A 24565-nucleotide genomic window follows, 5' to 3' on the forward strand; every position below is an offset into this window, starting at 1 on the left:
CTCCTTATTTCCTGAGACACAACAATATTGAAATCAGGCCATTACCCTACAATGGTCTCTAAGCGTTCAAGTGAAAGAAGAGTCACATGTCCCTCACTGAAATCAACAGCTCAAATGATTGCTGAGAAAAGTCAAGAGCTGGGCCTCTTGCACCATACAGTTAGCCAGGTTGTGAATGCAAAGGAAAAGTTCTTAAAGGAAACTAAAAGTGCTACTTCAGGGAATACATGAATGATGATAAAGCGAGACAGCCTTATTGCAGATACAGAGAAAGTGTTAGTGGTCTGGATAGGTGATCAAACCAGCCACAACATTCCCTTAAGCCAAAGCCTAATCTAGAGCAAGGCCCTAACTCTCTGCAATTCTATGAAGGCTAAGAGAGGTGAGGAAGCTGCAGAAGAAAAGTTGGAAACTAGCAGAGGTTGGTTCATGAGGTTTAAGGGAAGAAGCCATCTCTGTAACATAAAAAAGTGCAGGGTGAAGCAGCAAGTGCTGATGTAGAAGCTGCAGTAAGTTATCTGTAAAATACAGCTAATATAATTGATGAAGGTGGCTACACAACAACAATGTGGACAAAATAGCCTTATTTTGGAAGAAACAGCCATCTAGGAATTTTGTAGCTAGAGAGGAGAAGTCAATGTTTGGCTTCAAAGCTTTAAAGGACAGACTGACTCTCTTGTTAGGGACTAATGCAGCTGGTGACTTTTAGTTGAAGCTGATGCTCATTTAGCATTCCAAACTACTCTGGCCCTTAAGAATGATGCTAAATCTACTACACCCATGCTGTGTAAATGGAACAAAGTCTGGATTACAGCAAATCTGTTCACAGGATGGTCTCATCCCACTGTTGGGATGTATTGCTCGGAAAGGAAGAAGATTCCTTTCAAAATATTCCCACTCATTGACAATGTACCTGGTCACCCAAGAGCTCTGATGGAGATGTGCAAGGAGATTAACGTTTTCATGCCTGCTAACACAGCATCCATTCTGTAGCCTATGGATCGAGGAGTAATTTCCACTTTTAAATCTTATTACTTAAGAAATAGATTTCGTAAGACCATAGCTGCCGTAGATAGTGATTCCTCTGATGAATCTGGGCAAAGTAAATTGAAAAACCTTCTGGAGAATATTCACCATTCTAGATGCCATTAAGAACATTTGTGATTCATGGGAGGGGGTCAAAAATGGAAACATTAACAAGAGTTTGGAAGAAGTTGATTCCAACTTTCGTGGATGCTTTTGAGAGGTTCGAGACTTCAGGGGAGGAAGTAATTGCAGATGTGGTGGCAATGGCAGGAGAACTACAATTAGAAGTGGAGCCTGAAGATGTGACTGAATTGCTACAATCTCATGAGAAAACTTGAATGGGTGACAAGTTGCATCTTGTGGATGAGCAAAGAAAGTGGTTTCTTGAGAAGAAATTTACTCCCGGTGAAGATGCTGTGAACATTGTTGAAATAACAACAGAGGATTCAGAATATTATGGAGACTTATTTGATAAAGTGGCAGGATTTGAGAGGACTGACTCCAATTTTGAAAGAAGTTCTGCTGTGGGTATAATGTTACCAAACAGCACTGCAAGCTACTGAGAAATCTTTTGTGGAAGGAAGAGACAATCAAAGTGGCAAACTTCACTTTTGTTTTATTTTAAGAGATTGCCCCAGCCACTCCAGCCTTCAGCAACCACCACCCTGATCAGTCAGCAGCCATCAACACCAAGGCAAGATTGCAGAGGCTTAAATGATCATTAGCATTCTTTAGCAATATTTTCTAATGAAGATGTGTACATTGTTCTTTTAGACACAATGCTATTGCATATTTAATAGACTACCATATAGTATAACTTTTATATGTGCCGGGAAAGCAAAAAATTTGTGGGACTCACTGTTTTATGACACTCACTTTATTGCATGGTCTGGAACCAAACTCCAAATATTTCTGAGGTGTGCCTGTATAGGTTTAAGGGGGTTTTCTGAATAATCCTCAGCCCATTTTGCGTTAGTGTCTTATTTGCCTTATATTTTTCCAAGATTTATATTGTTTCAAATTTTAATACTTTCCATTAAAATAAGACTGTGCCCTTATAGAGATAAAATAGTTTTTTTTTATTATCCCCCCCTTGAATTCCTTTTTCCTCCAAACTCCTCCCCCAGAAGCTGTAAAATAGTTCTACAAATTCATGGATTACCAATGAAAGATATTATTCAATTACCAAGCCAGCTGACTTCTGAAATAGATTTTGAGCTACTGAATTCCATTAAGAAACTTAGCCAGATAAACACAAGTCAATTTTCTCTAAAGTGTTCACTAAAATATGCATCCAGGAAGTAAAACGCATTAGTCAGAAATACACTTTTTTTTAAAATAAACAGGATTTATTGTTAGCTACCTTAAACGGCTTCAGAGCTATATGGCACTGTAGTGTAAAAACAAAAAAGAAACAAACAAAAATCAGGAAAAAACAAAAACCAGATTGTCAAGTTTTCTTTAGCCTCTTCATATATTGCCTTCTTTTCTTTATGGGTCCAATGGTTAAGGCCTCAGTGTTGTGACGAAACTACCTACCGTCCCTCATGCTGGCCGCCACCAGCGCTCACTAACGAAGTTAGCATGTCTTACTGCATGAGGACACGTGGGCCAAAGGAACAAAGATAGTATTTTCTCCCTCTTTTTAGGCACATATTTACCTTCCCTGTTTCTTGCCAAGACTAGAAAAAGGAAATTGATATTCCTTCCCCCTTGGCTGAAACTAAATTTTTATGTGAATGTATTTATTTCTTTTGTCAAAATCATGTTTGGTGGCTTCTCTTAGCCAAGAGAGGTCATGTATTTTGTTAGGAGTATAGATTTAGGAAGTCTCTCTAGGCCAAATGTTATTGGCAAGTGCCCTTATAATTAAGGCAGCAATAGTCAAATTACAGAATATGCTATGAACAGAAAAATTCTCTAAAAAATAGAATTCCGAAATCCTGGTTGTAATCTAAAGCATACAAATGATATTTGGGACATAATTAGAGTTGATTGTAACGTGATTTTATCTGTCAGAATAATATGCCTTGACAGAGCCTTAGAAAAATGGAATGTGTTCGGCTTCAGAGCAAGCTGAGATTTACGTGCATGGCTAATCTGCTGGTAGTTGTGCGCACGGACTGGAGTTTAGGATTCCTTGGAAGAAATGAATCTGCATGTATGTGTCCTTGAATTCATTTTTAAATGAATCCTTTGGGGAGCTTGGTGTATTTCATAGACATTTTAAATTCTCTTCCCCCATTCTTCCCTGAAAGTATTTTTAAAAAGTCCGCAGTTCCACTACTGCCTAACACACAAGGGAGAGTAAGACACATGATTTATCCAGGGTCACCTAATGAGCCACAGGCAAAAGTGAGGGCAGAATCGGATAGCCCAGGTCATTGCACGAGACCTTTCTGCTTTCTCTTATCTATAGAAGGAAGTGTTTCAATAGATTTAATCATAAAATTTGACCTAAAAGCACTAGTAATTATCCATGGGCAGGAAATAGCACATTTTGCATAAAATTGGCCTATAACCAATTATTTTAGTTTACCTCAATTTCCCTTTCTCTGCTTATCTAATGAAGGAAAGATTAATAAACAATAAAATGACAAAAGTGTAGAAGAGGAAGAAAATACAGAACTCACATTCTTGCAAATGGCCATCTCTTAAATACTGAAAAGGTGGCTGTGATGAGAAGCAAAAACAACGGATCCTTTGGCAAGCTAATATTTCAAGGACAGACACACCAAATAAAATGTATATTTCAGAACTATGTCCCTACTCGTAGGGGCTGAATTTGAACGAATTAATCTTTTCTAATTTATATCGTTTTAAAAGCCAATTGGCATTCCGTATCTGTGAGCATCCGCGAGTCCTGTGAATTTAAACAATATGGCTCTGCTGTGGGCTTTGTAGGCTGCGGGTTCCAAACAAGATTTCAGTCTCTGCCTTGCTCTGAAAACTTCCTTTTTCCACCAGCGTTACTGCGCTTGCCAAGAGTGACATAACCTTGAAATTATTTGTTACATTTTCCAATGAACAAACCCAGCTTGTTAAGGAAATGGGCAGCCTATATCATTAGCAAAGACTACAATAGAGGACTCAGAATTCAGCCTTGACTGGTGGGCCCAGGGTATTGCTTGTTTCTGGGAAATTTCTCTCATTTTAGAAACAATCCAGTATTTGAGCTGTGCTGGCAGGGCTGGGCGAGCTCCTAGATGTTGTTGGGAGAGTGTGCCACCTTCTGCACCGCATGGGAGCTGAAGTTCATGGGGTCTTCAGTGCATCTTCGTCCAAATTAACATTCACACGCTCAGTTTAATTGCACTTGCCATATATTAGTGGTTCTCCTTTGAAGCAGATGGGTTGGCAGGGAGATAAAATCTTGACAGCAACTGTTATTGATTTTTTTCTGATTATAAAATTAGCACACGTTACTGAAGACAATTTAAAAATTCTCTGAAGAATTAAGGAGAAAATCAAGTCACCATCTTAATAGCCAACAGCGTATTAGTGAATACCCTCATTCATATAATCATCCCCCCATAAATAATGAGTATATTATATACGTGGTTTGATTCAGAATAAGATGAATATCTATAAAATAATACAACACCTGTTGGCTTCATAATATTTACAAATTTAAAAAGAAGAATGAATCTATTACATTTATATAAAAAATAATACAATAACCCATATATAATTATGTAAGTTATTATATTATTATATATATTATATATATGAGAATGATGTGATTTCTGGCAGATGGATTTATCTGGAAAATACTATAATGGAAAACTTTGATTTGGAGAAAGCTTGACTTGTGAGATTAACCCACATCAAGTAGGTGCTTTCTGTTTTTTTTTTTTTTTTTTTTTTGAGACAGAGTCTCACTCTGTTGCCCAGGCTAGAGTGAGTGCCGTGGCGTCAGCCTAGCTCACAGCAACCTCAAACTCCTGAGCTCAAGCGATCCTCCTGTCTCAGCCTCCCGAGTAGCTGGGACTACAGGCATGTGCCACCATGCCCGGCTAATTTTTTTTTTCTATATATATATTTAGCTGTCCATATAATTTCTTTCTATTTTTAGTAGAGGTGGGGTCTCGCTCTTGCTCAGGCTGGTCTCGAACTCCTGAGCTCAAACGATCCGCCCACCTCGGCCTCCCAGAGTGCTAGGATTACAGGCGTGAGCCACCGCGCCCGGCCAGGTGCTTTCTGTTTTTCCTTCAAAATGTACATTATACTGTTGCTTTTCAAATTAATTTTATTTTTGAATAGTTAACATTTGCACGTTACTCAAGGAAAACTATGTAAGGATTTATATTTTAAAAACGTTTCTTTCATTCTCACCTCTGTCCATCTCATTATACCTCCTGCCCCATAAGCAACTGCCTTTGTTAGTTTCGTGTATACATTTTCAACTTCTCTTTATGTAAATATAACTGCACATGAATATGTTTTCTTACTTTCTACCTGGTTCACACAAATTATAGCTTAGTATACTGACTTAGGCACCTTGAATTTCCTGCAGATCTTTCCGTTTAAGTGTATAGAAAATGTCAGTTATTTCTACAACCTCATGTATTTCTGTGTGTGGAAGGACTATAGTTTATGTAGTTGCTTGAAGAAAGACAATTCCTTTGCAATATTTTGTGTTATAAACAATGCTTCCATAATAACTACATGCAAGGGGTATTTTGCACATTTAAAGCTATGCATTTAGGATAAATTCCCAGGAGTGGGATTGCTGGGTTGAATAATAAATTCATTTGTAATTGTGAAAGATATTATCCTTCATAGGGATTTTGACATTTTGCGATACCATGAGAAATGTAAGTATCTGTTTTCCCTCAGTCATACTAGTATTCTGTTTCGTCAAACATTTAAATTATTGTCATTCTGATAGGTAGGAAATTATGGTTTTAGTTTGTAAATTTCTCATTGTAGTTTGGCTTTTATAAAGTTAAACTTATAAAAGAGGTTGAACATATTTTTTACCTGTTTTCAAATGTTGTGTTCCTTTTCTGGAAAATTATATATTCAGATCTCTCCTATATTTTCATTGGGCTCTTCCCTCTTCTAAATCTTTAGAGCTCATTATACATTAAAGAAATTAGTCTCTTATGATGTAAGTTGCAAATTTTTTTTTTTGTGTGTGTGTGGTCTTAGTACTTTTGTTGAGTTTTTTTTTTTTTTAATTTCAGAATATTATGGGGGTCAAATGCTTTGGTTACATATATTGCCTTTGCACTGTCCAAGTCAGGGCTACAAGCATGCCCAACCCCCAGACACTGTGCACTATACCCATTAGGTGTGAATTTACTCATCCCCTCCTCCCCCCTCCCACCTGCCTGACGCCCTGTGAATTTAACTTCCATATGTGCACATAAGTGTTGATCAATTAGTACCAATCTGATGGTGAGTACATGTGGTGCTTGTTTTTCCATTCTCGTGATACTTCATTTGGAAGAATGGGCTCCAGCTCCATGCAGGAGGGTATTCACCATTCTTTTTCATGGCTGAGTAGTACTCCATGGTATACATACACCACACTTTATTAATCCACTCATGTATTGATGGGCACTTGGGTTGTTTCCACATCTTTGCAAATTTTAAAAATATTATGTTATCCTTTTTTATTTACTTGTTGTGTCTGTTTTTCTTTCATTTTTGTATTGTTTTTTTTTTTCTTCTTGCTTTGTTTGTGTTTTCACACTTTGCTTTATTTTATTTTGTCTATGCACTTATTTTGGATTTTTAGGTGGTCAAATTTATCAGTCTGTTTTCCCCACAGCCTAAATTTACTCTTTGTAACCAAAATTCTATACACTACAATATTTTGAATATTTTTCCTTCATAAATATCCTCTCAGAATATGGCACTTTTGATTAAAGATATGCCATCTCATCCTAAGAGAAGCATTGCAAGTCTTGAATTTATTTAAAGTTAATATCATGTTTCCTCTTAAATGCAAATGTTAACACTATAAACTCTTGGGATTTGACTATTTCAATGTCTAATCCCACATATGCAGTATAAGGCTTTTTATGATGTTGAATATTTGACGAATTTATACCCTTTTGCATTATGGAGATACACATAGATCTTCATATCAATTCCAAATGGTCTAACATAGCTCCCTTAGAAGATTAATATAAGTCAGAATTTCTCATATTGAACTACAGAAAAACATCAGGGGATGTATGTGGAGATGTATCTCATGTGTTCACAGTAGAGAGGCTAAAAAATATAGGAATGGGTATTCATAGATGTTAGCTCAAGCCTTGCATCACTTTATATTCAACACACGACTTGAGGTCAGTAACAACATGGAGTTTCCACCTGTTCTGGGCAGCTGGTACAGTAGCCCGTGCTGATATTTGTGATTCACAATCCAACAGTCTGCTTACTTGGCGTCAGCTGCCTTGGGGTAAAGTCTGAGCATGTCTTCAACTCCGCATGTCAGCAGTGTTCAGGACAACTCTAGCATTTATTTAGCTAGTACTGCTGCTACTCCCTGGCGGTGGATTCAGGGCTAAGCTCCAAGGCTCCAGCTCTAATTGGCGAAATCACTGATAAGTTCCCACCGCATTCCATTTGGACACGCTCTGCTGTCCTATTGTGGGCGTTCTCTGCCCCGCTCCCACACAGTGACAGCCCTGCTCCGGTAACCCTGTCCTGTGAGAACCGCTGCTGTGGGCAGGGTATCTTTGGACTGATTGGACGGAGTCCCATTTTTCCTTGTTAGTCTCAGAGGAGACATTCTGCCATTTCAGTTTCTTATTTTGCAGGAAGAATGGATGCGGCGAAGAGATGATGAATGCTGACAGTAAGACTTCTTACACGAAAAGCAAATACTCAGCCTAAAAACATTGCTTCAGTTTTACATTTTAAGTTAGCTGGAGAAAACATTTCTACCGCAGATGCACTCCCTGGATCTCCTCTGTCACCCTTAAAGCTCAGTATTCCTTCTTTGTCCATAGAAAACTCTTGATTAACGCCTTAAGGCATACGTGAAAGATCTCTGTTATAGAAAACTGTCCTACAACCACTTTTTTTCTACCACAAATTCTTTGTGTTAACAAATATGACTTCAACCTGTGCTTATTCTTATTTTATAAAATAAGTCAAATAATAAGTCAAAATATATATATTTTGACTGCCTTAACAGATCTTTTCCCTTATTCATTACTTTATTGGTCAATCAAAACCTTATTTTTTCAGGGACTACATGCATGCCAAGCACTGTCTAGCTCATGTTTAGGTTCTGGGACAACTTGGAGAATAGGACACAGCCCCTGCACGGAAGGTGTTCACAATGCGTGGGGGATACACCCATGCAAAGAGACAACAATGCAACCATATGGCAGTTCAGGGAGTTTTTAGAATTCATACTGTATTATTGGGTTGAAGTGATTTGTTCCAGGGTAATTTGCTCAACTATTCTGAAATCACTGGAAACTGACCAAAACATAACATAAGCTAGCTGATAGGGATCCAGCATGGGTCATACTCCTGGAGACTTTGCTCCTGGGGTATTTCATTATGTCACTGGTGGCAGCTTGGGCAGCGGCCTCTACCCTTGGCACACGGGGAATCCTCCCTAATATGGAGACCTGTGCTTACTTGCCAGACATATTTTTAAAGACATTATTATATTTTTATTTCTGCTTTTGCATGCTTGACATTTCTTTTCCTGAAATGCTAGGGCCACTTGTTCTTGGTTGTGTTTATTTTGTATTTAACAACTGCCTGCTACTTGTCTTGTTTTATAGTCTTGTATATTTTTCTTGTCCCTTGTGGGGAAGTACACTGTAATAGAGGGACTGAGGTCTTAGGTGCTTGGGACACCTACGGTATTGAATTAATCATGCTAAGTGAATCACACCTCAATTTTAATTCTGGTTCTGTCACTTGATCTTAGACCTTTTCCAGGTTTCTTGATTTATTTTCCCCTACTATTTGAAAGTCACATTTTCTATGTTCCTATAATAACAATAATTTGGGGCAGAATTAAATACTTCATATGAACATTGGAGTCCCAGAGACTAGCTCTTGGCAAAATCTCATCAATGCTTTTGTTTCACTTCTCTCTATTGGATACATTAGGGTAAGTTTTATCCTAATGATGTACCATTAGCTAACCCTCTCTCTCTTTTCCCTCTGGAGCTGTCAATGCCAGCTCACAAAAAATGAATAAAATGATAGATGTAAGCCCAAATATTCATACCAGAGCAGGGTGTTGGAGGAGTTAGCACCAACATGTGTTCTCAACCTTCATCTCTCTGCCCTAATTTTTAAAACACCTTTCTTTATATGACTTGCAGACTATAGGGAAAAAATATGTTCAGCCAAGTAATACAGGCCAGTAGTATATCCAGTACCCCCTTTTATTTTTCAGAGACTTGGCCTTTGGGTTATTCCATCTTTGCATTTCTAGTTAAATATAACACGTTTTGTAGAAAAGTCTATGTGCTACTCTAATATCCCTGGCAATTAGATACAGTGTTTAGCTCAACAGAAACAGAGAACACTCTGTGAGTACTTTTCCATGCCAGGCACTGTTTTAAGCACTGAATAACTATTTAATCATTGACTTATCACAACAACTTATGAAGAAACGGATAGTAACATTAAACCAAGGCACAAGGAAGGTTAACTTACTTGCCTTAGATTATACAGCTAGTGAATGGTAGAGTCTGAATTAGAACATGGACAGTCCAATCAATATAGATAATTCTTCTTCCCCAGCCTCTCCCACCTCCACTTCTAAATATTTTACTTGCTCTTAGTAAAATCAATTATATATTTCCACTCCACCTTCCTTTCCATCACACTTCCTCTCATGTCAGGCTGCATTCAAGTGACCCAGGACATTCTGAGGATGTGCTCAAGGAAAAGTTGAATTGGAGATACATTTAATTTGGGGTTTAATGTATGTTTACCTGGTTCACAGTTACTATTGTATATAGTCAAACTACTGCTAGCTCTCCTGGTGACACATGTCAGATCTCATACAGAATTTTAGTTTTATTCCTACATTCAAAAATAGCTGAGACTCAGATCCTCTATCTCTCATCTTATTACCTTTCTCTGTATTATCTGAGAGAAAAATCAAGGTAGCACATCAGCCATTATAAGACTAAGATCAACTGCAAAGTCAAGCCTCTAATATCTGAAATACTGAGATAATAGCATCACATACTGAGATAATAAAGTTATTTTATACCAACCTCCAGACTTGCACAAGGAATGTTAAGAATACTAGCTGATGGAGAATATCCCCTCACCCGTGGCTTCTCTGAGTAGACTCAGGAGGTGTAGAAAGTCATGAGGAAGTTTCCTGACATCATTAATAGTAGAGGAAAATGAGAGATTTAGGAGAAATATTAACTGGGTTTTTTGAGTTGCATGTATCATCCACCCTCTTGTAATGTATGATTCTACTGAGGATATTATTAATGGAAGTGCATGCAAGTCATTGGTGAATCATAAGGGAGGAAGAATGTGATAATCTTTTCCGTTTCTAATGAGGCGGTAATTCTCAAAAGCAACGCAAGTGGAAAGAAAGAAAAGAGAAGAGAGTAAGAAGAAACAAAGAAGAAAGAAAACTTGCCCAATAGGAAATTGAGTAAATTTGATTTACATAATAATGAGACGCCATTCTTTACATTAAAGAATGTAAAACACACGTATAGGCAGGCAGTGTTCTCCCTAGCTATTCTTGTTTTAAAAAATTCCCCAAATTTAGTGTCATAAAGGAAGGATCATGTTATGATGCTCATGGATTCTGTGGGTCACGCATTCAGAAAGGGAACAGCAGGGACAGCAGGTCTCTGCTCCACAGTGTCTACATGCTCAGCTGGGAGAAGCTTTTTGTTCACACATGTGGTGGTTGCTATTGCTTGTTTTCTGGAACCTCAGAACACCTGCTGATGGCCTCTCTATGTGACTGTTTGGTTTTCTCACAACATGGTAGCTGATTTCCAAAAGCAAGTGTCCCCAAAAAAGTCAGATGGAAACTCTATCCTTTCATTATCTGGCCTTGGAAATCACGCTGCAATGCTTCGGCCAGTCTTGAGTCCATCTGATATAAGGAGGAGGGAACACAGACCTCACTTCTGGAGGGGGGGAGTGTCAAAGTCACATTGTGAGAAGAGCGTAGGGGACAGGTGCAGCCCTTTTTTGGAAAATACAATCAGCCACACTAATAATGAATTTGGATCAGGGTTCAGGGAAATGAGAGGAATTACAATTTAGTAGTGCCGGTGTGGGCACTGGATGTACTTGACAGAAACCTTCAAATGCACAGGTTCTTTGACAAAATAATTCTAGGGTTTGAAGTACTAAACCTTAAATAAATAATCATGGTTATTTCTAATCCTTAAGTGCCAAGGTCCACCAGCTTGTGAAGAGATTACCCTTGTTGGAACATATCTGAATTATTGCAGCATAAACCTCCAAGCTGTGGAATGATGCTATGGTTTGAATGTTTGTAGCCCTCCGAAATTCATGTTGAAATTACATCCCCAATGTAATACTATTATATTATTAAGAGGTGGGGCCTTTATGAGATGATTAGATCATGAGGGCTCCTCCGTTATGAATGGTGTTAAGGCTATGTGAAAGCAGCTTCACACAGAGTTCAGTCCGCTTTTGCTCTTTAGCCTTCTGCCATGTGAGGGCAAAACCTTCACCCTGTCTGCCATGTGTGGATGCGGCAACAAGGCTCCATCTTGGAAGATGAGAACAGGTGCGCATAGACACTAAAACCACTAGCAGCTTGATCTTGGACTTCCCAGCCTCCGGAATTTGATCCAGGAATCCCACTACTGGGTATTTACTCAAAGAAAAAAAAGACATTTTATAAAAAAGACACCTGCACTCGAATGTTTATAGCAGCACAATTCACAATTGCCAAGATGTGGAAACAACCCAAGTGCCCATCAATACATGAGTAGATTAATAAAATGTGGTATATGTGTACCATGGAGTACTATTCAGCTATAAGAAACAATGGTGATATAGCACCTCTTGTATTTTCCTGGATAGAGCTGGAACCAAAACTTATAACTTTGACTCAAACTGTACAAAAGCAATTCATATAACCAAAACCTTTGTACCACTATAATATTCTGAAATAAAAAACAAACAAACAAAAAATGTCCTGCCCTGATGCAGTTTCATTTCTGGGGGGGTCTTAAATATATGTCTCCCAGGTGACAACAATCCAATCTGTAAACCACAGCCACCACCAGCTATTTTCCTTGTTCCTAATCTTAGAAGCATTCAGTGATGCAGACTTTGAACACTTAGTAATGATGGAGGCAGTGTTATGGTTCATAACAATTATTTGCACTGTGCTTTTCTGAAGGTTCTTAATTCCGAAGTGAATTAATTTGTAATAAAAAATGTTATTAAAAAGAAACCATATTTTTTCAGTTCTGATCTTATCCAAATTTGCTGGAGGCAAAAGATGTTTTGGCCCTGAACTTTATAGCTGTGGCCAAAGGAAATCATACATAGATGAGATAAAATAGATAGATGATAATAGAGCTATTTATAATCATATAGATAAATCTGTATCATAAACTTATCATTTAATTATATATGATATATATCTCTCATGTGTATATATATATATATATAGAGAGAGAGAGAGAGAGAGAGGGAGATAACATATATATCTTCCTATTTCCCTTGACAATAGTTTTGCCCACTTCAGTCCATGCTTAAGAAAATAACAGTGTGTGGGAAAACAACTTATCAAGGGAGAATTGAAAGAGAAAATGCTTGTTTAATTCTTTTTTTATAAATATGTTGGATATGAGAGATAAACGCTCTTGCTGTCCATTGTTCAAGTTCAATTTCCTTTTCAAATGTCCTGGAAACTGTAAAGCATTTACTATTGATGGAAATTAAAGAAGCAAGAAATTCAATTTTTGATTTTGAAACAAAATCTCATACAGTTTGAATAATATTATTCATTGGATTTCCTCCTTGCATCTTAGGTCACATCCTGTATGCCGTTATCAGCAAATACTGGAGCTATGTCATGGTTTTGTTGATTGTTATTTTTTTCAGTCTTCTATTCCACTTCTGCAACTAACCCCTAGCTTAGATAACATCAGTCCGGTATCACAAGGTTTGGGGGCTAAACAACTATACTATATAATCCTTACTTTTAAATGCTGATATCTTTTCCACAAAGGAACAAAAAAAATTCAATTTCATCCTTAAGACATTAGCCAAAAAACCTGGACCAATGAAATATGATAAATATTCAGAACCTCAAAGGAAAAAGTTTACTTCAACTTCTTTGAAGGTTTAGTAAGGCTGTATTGACAGGAAGCCAATTGGCATAGCACAAAGGGTTTGGAATCAGAAATCCATCTCTGACTCTGGAATTTGTAGTCCTAGACACATTTTATAACCTCTTAAAACCTGGGTTTCCTCAACTGGAAAGTGGAAGTTATGAAGTTGTGATAAAAAAAAAATTAAGTAAGTAATGCAAAGACAAATATGCTATGCAAATGCCTATCTAGGTTATATGGGGTGCAAATAAATTAAAATATTTAGAAAAACCCCACTTAGCCCAGTTCCACAGAGCAAAAGCACTAATTCAGTTAAAGATTATCTTTTATCGGCATCAACAGAAAACCAGGAGCTTGACTAGATCACTGGTGGGATTGGACCCGGGATTGTAGCCATCTCTGGGAGGACGTGGGAAAAGTTCACAATATAGTTGTCTATGCAGGCTAACTATGAAGTATTGCAGATAAGCTTAAACAACAAAAGAATGAAGAGTATCTACCCGATACAAAGTGGCAAAGGCAACCCAGTGGCCTCCTGGGTCACAGATGCTCATGCTACTCTATGAGACACACATGAGTTGCATAGGTTCACCAAATGCTAATATTTAGAATCAGTAAGGACATAAACATCCCTGCAGAATTGTGGAATTTGACATACTCATATTTTAAAATGCAATTTTCCTTTTTGACTGTGAAACATGCATAAATTAGGTTGAAAACCTTCAGGCAGTGGTGAGTGCTTTGAAACATTAGAGACTGCATTTTTACAAATGAGCCATCTATCAACGTGATTTCGAGTGTATACATACTTTAAGTATATGATTATACTTATTTCATTGCACATGTAGTACCCAGTCCAACAAATACTTATTTTCGAGGACCTGGAGAGTTAAAATGTAAAAGTCCTTGACTGTGTTTAGTAGCTGGTTCTTGAGCACGTCTAGAACGATGTAGACCTTTTTGAGCCTGGCAATGTGATTGCAAAGCCCATAGGATTTCCCTAATTTTTTTCCCTTTGGTATTTCTATATCCCAACAATTTTCTTTAAGAAATGGTCACTTGTGGGTATTACAATGAAATAACTTAATTAATGCATTTATATATTAGAATAAAGAAAATGAAACCCAGAAAGGAAAAGTGCCCATATCTTAGGTGAATTAGAGCAGAAATGGCCCTGAAAATTCAAAACCCAGCCATATTTTACCCAAGTCTTTTCTCCTTGCTTGGAACCAAGAGCAAGGATAGTGTCCTGACCTGGTACCTGCACAGAGAGCAGAATGTTCAGATTCCCTTAAGTGATGTTTGTTTATTCACTTCCTCATTTACAAACAAAATGCTGTCAGATATTTTTGAAAACTCACCACTAGGCCGGGTGCTGCGGCTCATGCCTGTAATCCTAACACTCTGGGAGGCCAAGGCAGGAGGATCACTTGAGGTCAGGAGTTCGAGACTACCAAGAGTGAGACCCCGTCTCTACTAAAAATACAAAAAAAAAAAAAAAAAAAAAAAAAAAAATTAGCCAGTCAACTAAAAAGAGAAACAAAAAATGAGCCGGGCATGGTGGTGCATGCCTGTAGTCCCAGCTACTCAGGAGGCTGAGGCAGGGGGATTGCTTGAGCCCAGGAGTTTGAGGTTGCTGTGAGCTAGGCTGACGCCATGGCACTCACTCTAGTCCGGGCAACAAAGTGAGACTCTGTCTTAAAAAAAAAAGGAAAGAAAAGAAAACTCACACTAAATTGGTAGTAATTGATGGACACTTACGGGCACATATGGAGGTAACATTCGTCAGGTGTCGGGCAGGTGGGAGAGGTGAGGAGGGGAAGGGTAAAACACCCCTAATGGGTGTGGTGCCCCCCTGTCTGGGGGATGGGCACAGTTGTAGCTCTGACTCAGGAAGTGTAAAGGCAATTTATGTAACCAAAGCGTTTGTACCCCTGCAATATTCTGAATTTAAAAAAAAGAAACAATTATCTAAAGAAAAACAAAAACTCTTTGTTTTCAGAGGGAAAGAATAAAATTTTAGATTGCTCTGAAATCAGACACAGATTTGCACAGACACCATCTTTTCAAATGTCTTTCTTCACATTTCTATGCACAGGTGTAGTTCAAAATCAAAACCAATTTACATTCTTCGTGTTCTTTCATTATAAAATCAAAGTATGCTCGTTGCTTACACTCTTTGTTAAATCATAAAGTAGGAGATGTACTACTTTGTCTTTGAGTACATGAAAAGGTAGAACTCCAAATACCGGGGTGTTATTTGCTACTCTTTATTTAGTAGCATGTTTAACTATTATTGGCCATCATGGAGTCTATCATTTTTTTTTTCTTTCCAATTTTTTGCTAAGTTGGGAGAGGTCTGGACTTTTCTTAGCACCGAAATGGCACTCTTACACCTAAATACACTACAGTGATTTAAAGTAAGAGAAATTTTAGTTTCATATAAATTTTTAAAAATTGGTTTCTGATAATAATGTTGAGAAAAAAACTTTTCTTTATGAACTTTTATGCATACACGTTCAAATAAAATATAACAAAATTTTCAATTTTTGCATTTGATTTTTCCTGTGGAATTAGAGATGATTTTTAATTTTTTCTTTCTAATTTTCTGGGTTTTTTGTTTCTTCTTTAACATTATGTAGTACACATGCATTCTTTTAAGGTGGGGGAAAAGCCTGAGTCTACACTAGCCGTGTGAGTCCACTGCTGTGCCTTGTTCTTCTTCCTCAGACCTGCCACGGTGTCCAGCGAAGCTTCCACTCACGGCCTGTTCTCTTTTCATTCTTGCAGAAATAGCTTTATAATAAAATTCTCTGGGGTGTTTTCCCGGAGAAGGAGAAAAGAACATATTCCTAGCAGTCGATTGTGGAAAACATTGCACCAGCTGACTTTAAAAATACCGAATTGTGTGAAAAGAAACCCCAGACTAACGAGAGGAGGTTTCATAAGGTTAAACACCTCATCTGAAATGTCATGGGTGTGGTGGAAACGTGTGACTCACTTTTTTCTTGAATACCTCATCAGATCCTTATTTTACTATTATTAATTAACTCCCCTAAGTCTCATAAATTATAATAATTATTATTATTGTTTAGCTTTGAAATTGGATGCTGTATTTGGTCACTTCTACAAGCAGCTTAAAGTCTGAAGGTTCTGGCTCATAGGACAAGCACAACCAATCTCGTGTTTTATGTCCAAAGTGATTATTGTTTCTCTGTAAATTGGTGGTAGACATATTGAACTAATTTCTCCATAATATGAATTTGCAATTACTTGTAACAGCTGCATTTAAGATGTTTCTGGTCAGAGGAAGACACAGAGGAGCTAATGTTTACTGAACTCTCTAAATGCCGATGGCTATTTTATATAATTTTTACAATAGCACATGAGATCATTGTTATGTCCATTTTACAGATGAGAAAAATTGACATGCCTGAGATCATGTAGTGTTTGAATGGTAAGGAAGGAATCAGATTCTCACTGTGCCCCCAACATTTGGGAGGCAATGCTAGCAACTTTATTGGGCCTGTTGGGACTGTCAGAGTTAAGAGGGGTTAGATGGAGTTATTTGCCAAACTCTTTTATCCTATGTCAGGTCTCAAGTGCTGCAAACTCAGCTTTGCATAATCTAATATAAGCATTAGTGGAACTCAGGAAACTCACAGAGACTGCTAGAGAAGCACTCCTGCCAAACCATCATTCCACTCACGGGCCTTTCCAAATTGGAACTATTAAAATTGCAAAGAAATTTTATTACTGGTTTGTTTCAATCAAAATGCCTGAATATCAAAGCCCTAAGACACACTTTTTTTCCAGAATGTATGCCCCAGCATGGTGGGTCTGTGTCTTCCACATAGTAAGTGCTCAGTAAATGTTGATGGCTTAAATGAATGAGCTTAATTTTCCTAAATTAGAAGAGAGGAAAAATAATAAGTACACAGTCCATCTATGGTAAATCTAACTGCAAAAGTCAAAAACCTTGCCGAATATTATACAAAAAGCCATTGTCAGACATGAGCATGAACTTCTGACTTTCAATTCCCTGGCTATAAACCACTAATCCAGAGTTCTTCCCTTCCTATTATTTCACAAAATAACTCATATGTAATAAATGGTCAATGTGGACAGCAACATGAATTAAGGAAAATGTCAGTTGTAAGCCTCACAGGGTTTTCTTTGGAGAAAGGCAGATTCATATGCGAGATCATTCTGGGTCAGATCTCACTAACACTCTCGCCATTCATGCGTGTGTCATTGTCCCACAACCTGTACGTTTTCATTGCTGCATTGAGGGCATAATGAACAGGCTTCTGTTTCACGGGTAAGTTCCCAGGAGAAAATTGCATATTGTTCATAATGCAATGTTTGTTTCAGTAAATCTTTCTTTTTTCTTGCATGCGATGGTTTTCTTGCATGCCTGTGAGTTACGAGAATGTTTTATATATCAAGTCATCATGTAAATTCTGCAGTCACTTCTTGGATGAAAACCAAGATTTAAGTGCTATGAAAATAAATATTTAAGTTTATTCATGAATTATGTAGTATAATCTCTTTAGGATACAGAAAAAGGCTAAAATTATATTTTAACGCACGGCTAAAGACACATGAAACAAGCTATAAGAGCTATAGATCAATAATTCTTTCTGATTTTCAAAATTTTCTTTTAAATTTTTACAAGTTAATATTGACTTTAGTATACATTGGTTCAATTTATACTCATTCTTTAACTGAGAAATTAAACTTTTAATATATCACAATATTTAGCACTGCCAATATCTGATACTTTTGTTTTAATTTATCATATTCTCCTATCAGGCTTACATTTTATCCTTTCACTTAGAAATAAATTTATTAGGTTGGTGCAAAAGTAATTGCAGGTTTAGCATTGTTGAAATTTGCCATTTGATATTGGAATACATTCTTAAATGTGGTTATGTCATACATCATTTTAATGTGCATTTGTGCCTTTATGTTTATTTTGCTAATGACTTATTACTTCCTGTTTATTTTATATTTATTTTAGACTTTGGAAATGATGTTGGATAAAAGGCAAATTTGAGTGATTTTCTTATTCGAGTGAAAAATTGGTCGTAAAGCAGCAAAGACAACTCGCAACATCAGCAACACATTTGGCCCAGGAACTGCTAAGGAACGTACAGTGCAGTGGTGGTTCAAGAAGTTTTGCAAAGGAGATGACAGCCTTGAAGAGGAGGAGCGCAGTGGCCGGCCATTGGAAGTTGACAATGACCAATTGAGAGCCCTCATTGGAGCTGATCCTCTTACAACTACACAAGAAGTTGCTCAAGAACTCAACGTCGACCATTCTATGGTTGTTGGGTATTTGAAGCAAATTGGAAAGGTGAAAAAGCTCTATAAGTGGCTGCCTCATGAGATGACCAAAAATAAAAAAAAATCATCGTTTTGAAGCATCATCTTCTCTTATTGTATGCAACAACGAAACATTTCTCCACTGGATTGTGACGTGCAACGAAAAGTGGATTTTATATGACAACCAGCTATGAACAGCTCAGTGATTGGAACAAGAAGCTCCAAAGCACTTCCCAAAGCCAAACTTGCACCATAAAAATGTCATGGTCACTGTGTGGTGGTCTGCTGCTGGTCCGATCCACTACAGCTTTGTGAATCCCAGCGAAACCATTACATGTGAGAAGTATGCTCAGCACATCGATGAGATGCACCGAAAATTGCAATGCCTGCAGCTGGCATTGGTCACCACAAAGGGCTCAATCCTTCTCCAGACAATGCCCCACTACAGACCACTGAAGGTCGCAAAACCAACGCTTCAAAAGTCGAACGAATTGGACTACGAAGTTTTGCCTCATCCGCCATATTCACCTGGCCTGTTGCCAACCGACTACCACTTCTTCAAGCATCTCGACAACTTTTTGCAAGGAAAATGCTTCCACAACCAGCAGGATGCAGAAAATGCTTTCCAAGAGTTCACAGCATCCCGAAGCATGGATTTTTACGCTACAGGAATAAACAAACTTATTTCTGGTTGGCAAAAATGTGTTGATTGTAATGGTTCCTATTTTGATTAATAAAGATATGTTTGAGCCTACTTATAATGATTTAGAATTCATGGTCAGAGACCACAATAACTTTTGCACCAACGTAAATATTTATGGCCCACTATGCACACAGCTGAATTCTAGGTGCATGGCCACAAAGTTGATGCTGTTCAACTCTAAAGGCAAAAAATATCTCTCATTATTTACTTAATATTTTTATTTTATAATTTGAAATCTAGGAATATAAAAAGATCCTAAGTTTGTTACTTTTTTTATTCATATGTATCTCTTTTCAATATTGTATGCCTAAGGCTAAATAAAGCCCAAGATACACACTGCATCATTAAAATTATGTTTTCTAGCCAGACATGGTAGCATGGGCATGTAATCCCAGCTACTCAGGAGGCTGAAGTGGGACAATTGCTTGAGGCTAGGAGTTCCAGGCCAGCCTGGGCAACACAGTGAGACCTGTCTCTTAAAAAAAGTTTTGTTAAGGAGAATGACATAGTGAGGTGTGTATTTTAGAAAGATCACTTGTTTCAGAATATAGAATAAAAGTGACTTACAGTGAAAGCATAGGGAACAATGAAAACATTCATGTGGTAATTCAGGCCAGAAATGTCACTGGCTTGGACAAAGGAAGTGATCATTTGGTTGGCAATGAGGAGATAAATTTTAAAAATATTTGGGAGTCACACCATGAACAAAAATTAACTCAGAATAAATCATCGTCCTCAATACATGTAAGAGATAAAACCTATAAAAATTTTAGAAGAATAAAATGTAATAAATCTTCATGATCTTAGGTTAGGCAAAGTCTTCTTAGATATGATAACAACAGCACAGGCAACAATAGAAAAAATAAATAAATTGAGACCATCAAAATGTTTAAAAATTTGTGCTTCAAAAGCTACCCTCAAGGAAGTAAAAACACAACCCATAGAATGGGAGATAATATTTTCAAAACATATATACGAGACTTGTATGTAGAATACATAAAAAACTCTTACAAATTAACAATAAAAAGTCAAATGACCCAAATTAATAACCCAATTTAATAACAGTTAAGGAATCTTCATGTACATTTCTTCTAGATATACAACAACCATTATGTACATGAAAACATGGTAGATATGGTTAACCATTAGAAAAACGCAAATCAAAACTAAAATGAGGTACTATTTCATACCTACTAGGATGGCTATAATAAAATCAAACAGTCTTAAGTGTTTGTGAGGAGGCAAAGAAACTGGAAACCTCAGTGACTGCTAGTGGAAGCATAAAATGGTGCAGTTACTTTGGAAAACCATCTGACAGTCCCTCAAAAGGTTCAAAGTAGAGCTACCATACGACCCAGCACTTCCACTCCTAGGTGTGTATGCAAGAAAAATGAAAATACATGTCCACACACAAACTTGTACAAGAAAGTGTGCAACGGCATTATTCATAATAGCCAAAAAGTAAAAACCGTTCAAATTTCTATCAGCTGATGAATGGATAAATATTCATACAATAGAATATTATTCAGCAATAACAATGAAGCACTGATACTTGCTATAACGTGGATAAACTTTTAAAATACTATGCTAAGTAAAAGAAATCAGTTTCAAAAGACTACCTATTATATTATTCCATTTATATAAAAGGTCCAGAATAGAAATATTTATAGACACAGAAAGTAGTATAGTGGGTGCCTGGTGCTAGGGAAGTTGGGGAGAATGGGGTAGGGATTGCTACTGTGCATGGTGTTTCTTTTTGGAGTGGTGAAAATGTTCTGAAATTGCGGCAATGGTTGCACAAACTTGTGAATATGTTTAAAAATTGATTTGCACACTTTAAATGGATGAATCGTATGCTGTGTGAATGATATATCAATAAAGCTATTATGTTACAAAAAAAGATTTAGGAAGTAAATTGATGAATTTTTTTTTTTGTAATTTCAGAATATTACCAGCGTACAAACATTTTGGTCACATGTATTGCTTTTGTACAGTTTGAGTCAATGTTATAAGTGTGTCCGTCACCCAGATGGTGTGCACTGTTAGGTATACTCACTATTAAGATGAGTCTTAATTATTGGTTAGATGTGAAATAAGAGTAAGAGAAGGGAAGAAAACAAGGCGTTTTGATTAGCCAGTGAGCTAACTGGGGTGACAAGGAATATAGGAAAACAAGAAGGCTCACAGAAGATGATGAACTCAGTTGTGCCACAGCAAATTTGAAGAGTTGGAGATGAATGTATATCTCTGAAACTCAAGGGCAGTGTCTAGGCTGCAGATAATAAACTTGGTAAAGAGGACCATACAATAGGTAACTAAAGTCACTGATGTGGGTGAGAAAGGGCCTGGGGCAGAGGCAGCCTGTGGAGCTCCAATATGCAGGGGCATGTTTGAGAAGAAGAACCAGCAAAAGAAAAAGACAATTTCTCGAAAGGGAACATTTCTATGAGTGAATCCCTATAATACTTGTCTATAAGTAGGACGTCAAGGCATTTTTGTGCCATTAATATGCTTGGATAACCCAGGACTAACAATGGAAACAGAATCCTTGTAATAGGAAATGATACCTTTTTTTTTCCCCTTTCTTCAAATGATGTCAATTTTTAATAACTATTGTTTTGGAATAAAAAAAGTTCTAACAAGTAAAATTAACATAATTTCAAAATCTAATTTTCTTAATGTCTAAAATTGATCCTTGACCAAATTTGTCATCATATACAAGTATATATCTGTATCTATCTATGCTACTAAATTATATATTCTGTCACTATGCCACAAGCTCTTTGAATTAAAGTTATTTTATTTTTCTCCCCAAAGCCATAGCATTCTTAATTTTTAAATGTTATTAAAGCCAGGATTGCCCGCGAATGGGTTAATTTTCAAAAGGAGGTCAGTTACAAGGTCTTTCATTACTGGATAATTTAGATTGTTTCTATTATTACAGCTTATTGTTCAGAGTAACTTCATTAATGTTTATAATATGCTGCTTGGAATGCCCTGTTTTTCAAGATGAACTCACTGGAACTATTAACTTGGCAGCCAGTTGTTTTTTAAAAGCAATGCACCAATGAGATAAGAATAATCAACTTAAATATTTACTTGAAACCTTTCCAAAATAATTATTTACAAGTCTCAAAGCCGAATAACAAAATTTGAAGAGCAATGGCAGATATACTTTGCTCTCACATGCTTATTGGAGACAAAGAACATAAAATACTAATATATTGATCTTGACCACTGTAAGAGTATTGTTTAGAATGTTTTAGAATATATTTCTATTAGCTTATCTTCCAGAGGAAGTTTTATTTTTATTTCTAGATGTTTTCTGATCTGCTTGGAGTGCCAAATGGTAGCAATAGTTGCTTCTCCACAATCAGAATGAGGCATGCCAGGATGACGACCCTTGATGGATATTTGCTAGTGATCCTATGTTTAAAATATTATCAGGAATTTACCTGTAAGAGCGCCTAAGAACAGAGGCTTATTAGTTAGAAATTGTAATTCAAATATCCCTTTCCGTTTTGGCTAAAGAATGTCCAATGTTCATGTGTCATTATCATGCAGCTTTTGTAATAGTGTTTGCTGTTTCAAAATTCTGATCTTCAATGCTGCTTGGAAACTCCGTATTATCCTCTTTTCCAACAGTAGGGAAAGTGACGGAAAGCATCAAAGGCACACAATGCGGGGCAGGGGGGTGGGTCATGAAGAGTGACTGTTTACATGAAATTATGGACAAGGGGTGGAACGATATCTATTCTCTAACTAGATAACGTAATGGCATCTTTTCACAGCCCCTCAACCTCTTATCTCTAGGAGAAACTTCAAGATCTAGCAAGTAGGAGTTTCATGGGAGAAGTGAAACCAATACCAACAGTCCTTGTCATCCTGCTTACAGCGGAGTGCACTTGAGGGTGCTTGGTCAGAATGGGTGCACCCAGGGTACACGCAGAGTGTTAGAGGCTCCTTTGACCTTGGAGAGCTAGACTGGATCAGAACAGATTTCAGGGAAAGGAATAAAGAACAGGTAGCTTTGATCTGACCATTGGCGTTGGGAGAGAAGGATTGAAGGGGCAGTTGATGCTTTCCTTGTGCCATAATCAGTAAGACAAGAAACAGACAGGTTACGGATCACAGGTATGTGTGCACTTGGATGCAGGAGGCTGCATCAAAAGAGGGAGGTTTCTAGGAATTTTTTAAAAATATTACAAATCTCTTCACATGAGACACAGTTTTCCACAAGCAGCTGTAATATATACCATCTACGTTTCCTAGATTGGTATACCTCTATTTTCATATTTAAGATAATTTAACTTAGTATTTAAAGCTTTTGCATGCATCACTAAGAAAATCTTTTACCTGAAAATTAATGATTACAGTTTACAGAATAGATTATTTTCCTTTTGAAAGAGTTCGGAAAGAAAAAATATAGGAAATAATTCAACATATTTCTTAATTATATTCAAATTCCATATTGTATGAATTGATTTGAACAATTATGTTTATGTAGAGTTTTATAATAAATGCTCAATTCTTTTTATAGTTACTTCTAGCTTTATTTTATGAGTTAAATGAGGCAATTATGTTGAGAAGCCAGGGCTATAAGAGAGATCTTTCTCTGCTCAACATTCTCTTCACCACACCAGGCTAGGAGAGGCAGAGTGCAAGCTGCTTTTGACCTTGCAGGGAATTTGGAATGAACTAAAAAATGGCTTTGTCATAATTCTCACAGCCCGCATTGTTAACCACTTCCCAGCCTATTGTAGATGGCCTTTGCTTGACAGTAGATGAAGTGCCTGCTCCCGCAATGTGTGGCCAGCTGGACCGCTCTGTTCATAAGTTGCCAGGAGAATGGTTTATTAGAAAGCACTGATTTGCAGTTGTCTAAGATCTCTCAGTAAAAAGGGATTCTTCTGCTTCTATTGTGTTGTTACTTCTTTGCATTTGATGGAGAATATTTTTATTCCTATGTCATCTCTGTCTTTTTCTCTGTCTTCCAAGGTGGGACTTCCCAGACTGAAGTGAAAAGTTCTCAGCCTCTTTGCCTGACTATGTTGGCTATATGTTCTAACTTGGAATAATTTTTATGACCAACTCCAAGAAAACAGGTAGTCAAATACATCCTAGTCAAATGATCCTAGGATCTGCGGAAATTGATTTGTGCAGGGAATATCAAAAGATTTTCCAAGGTTACTGCTATTTATGAAATTTT

The 24565-nt window shown here is 37.1% G+C and overlaps 1 pseudogene; it reads left to right on the forward strand.

Moving 5' to 3' along the window:
- The first annotated feature begins 1364 nt into the window (after positions 1-1364).
- On the forward strand, positions 1365-19387 carry LOC138375257 (histone-lysine N-methyltransferase SETMAR-like; annotated as a pseudogene).
- Positions 19388-24565: the final 5178 nt, after the last annotated feature.

This window comes from Eulemur rufifrons, chromosome 25 (genome assembly GCF_041146395.1).
Source record: "Eulemur rufifrons isolate Redbay chromosome 25, OSU_ERuf_1, whole genome shotgun sequence".
Lineage (NCBI taxonomy): Eukaryota > Metazoa > Chordata > Mammalia > Primates > Lemuridae > Eulemur > Eulemur rufifrons.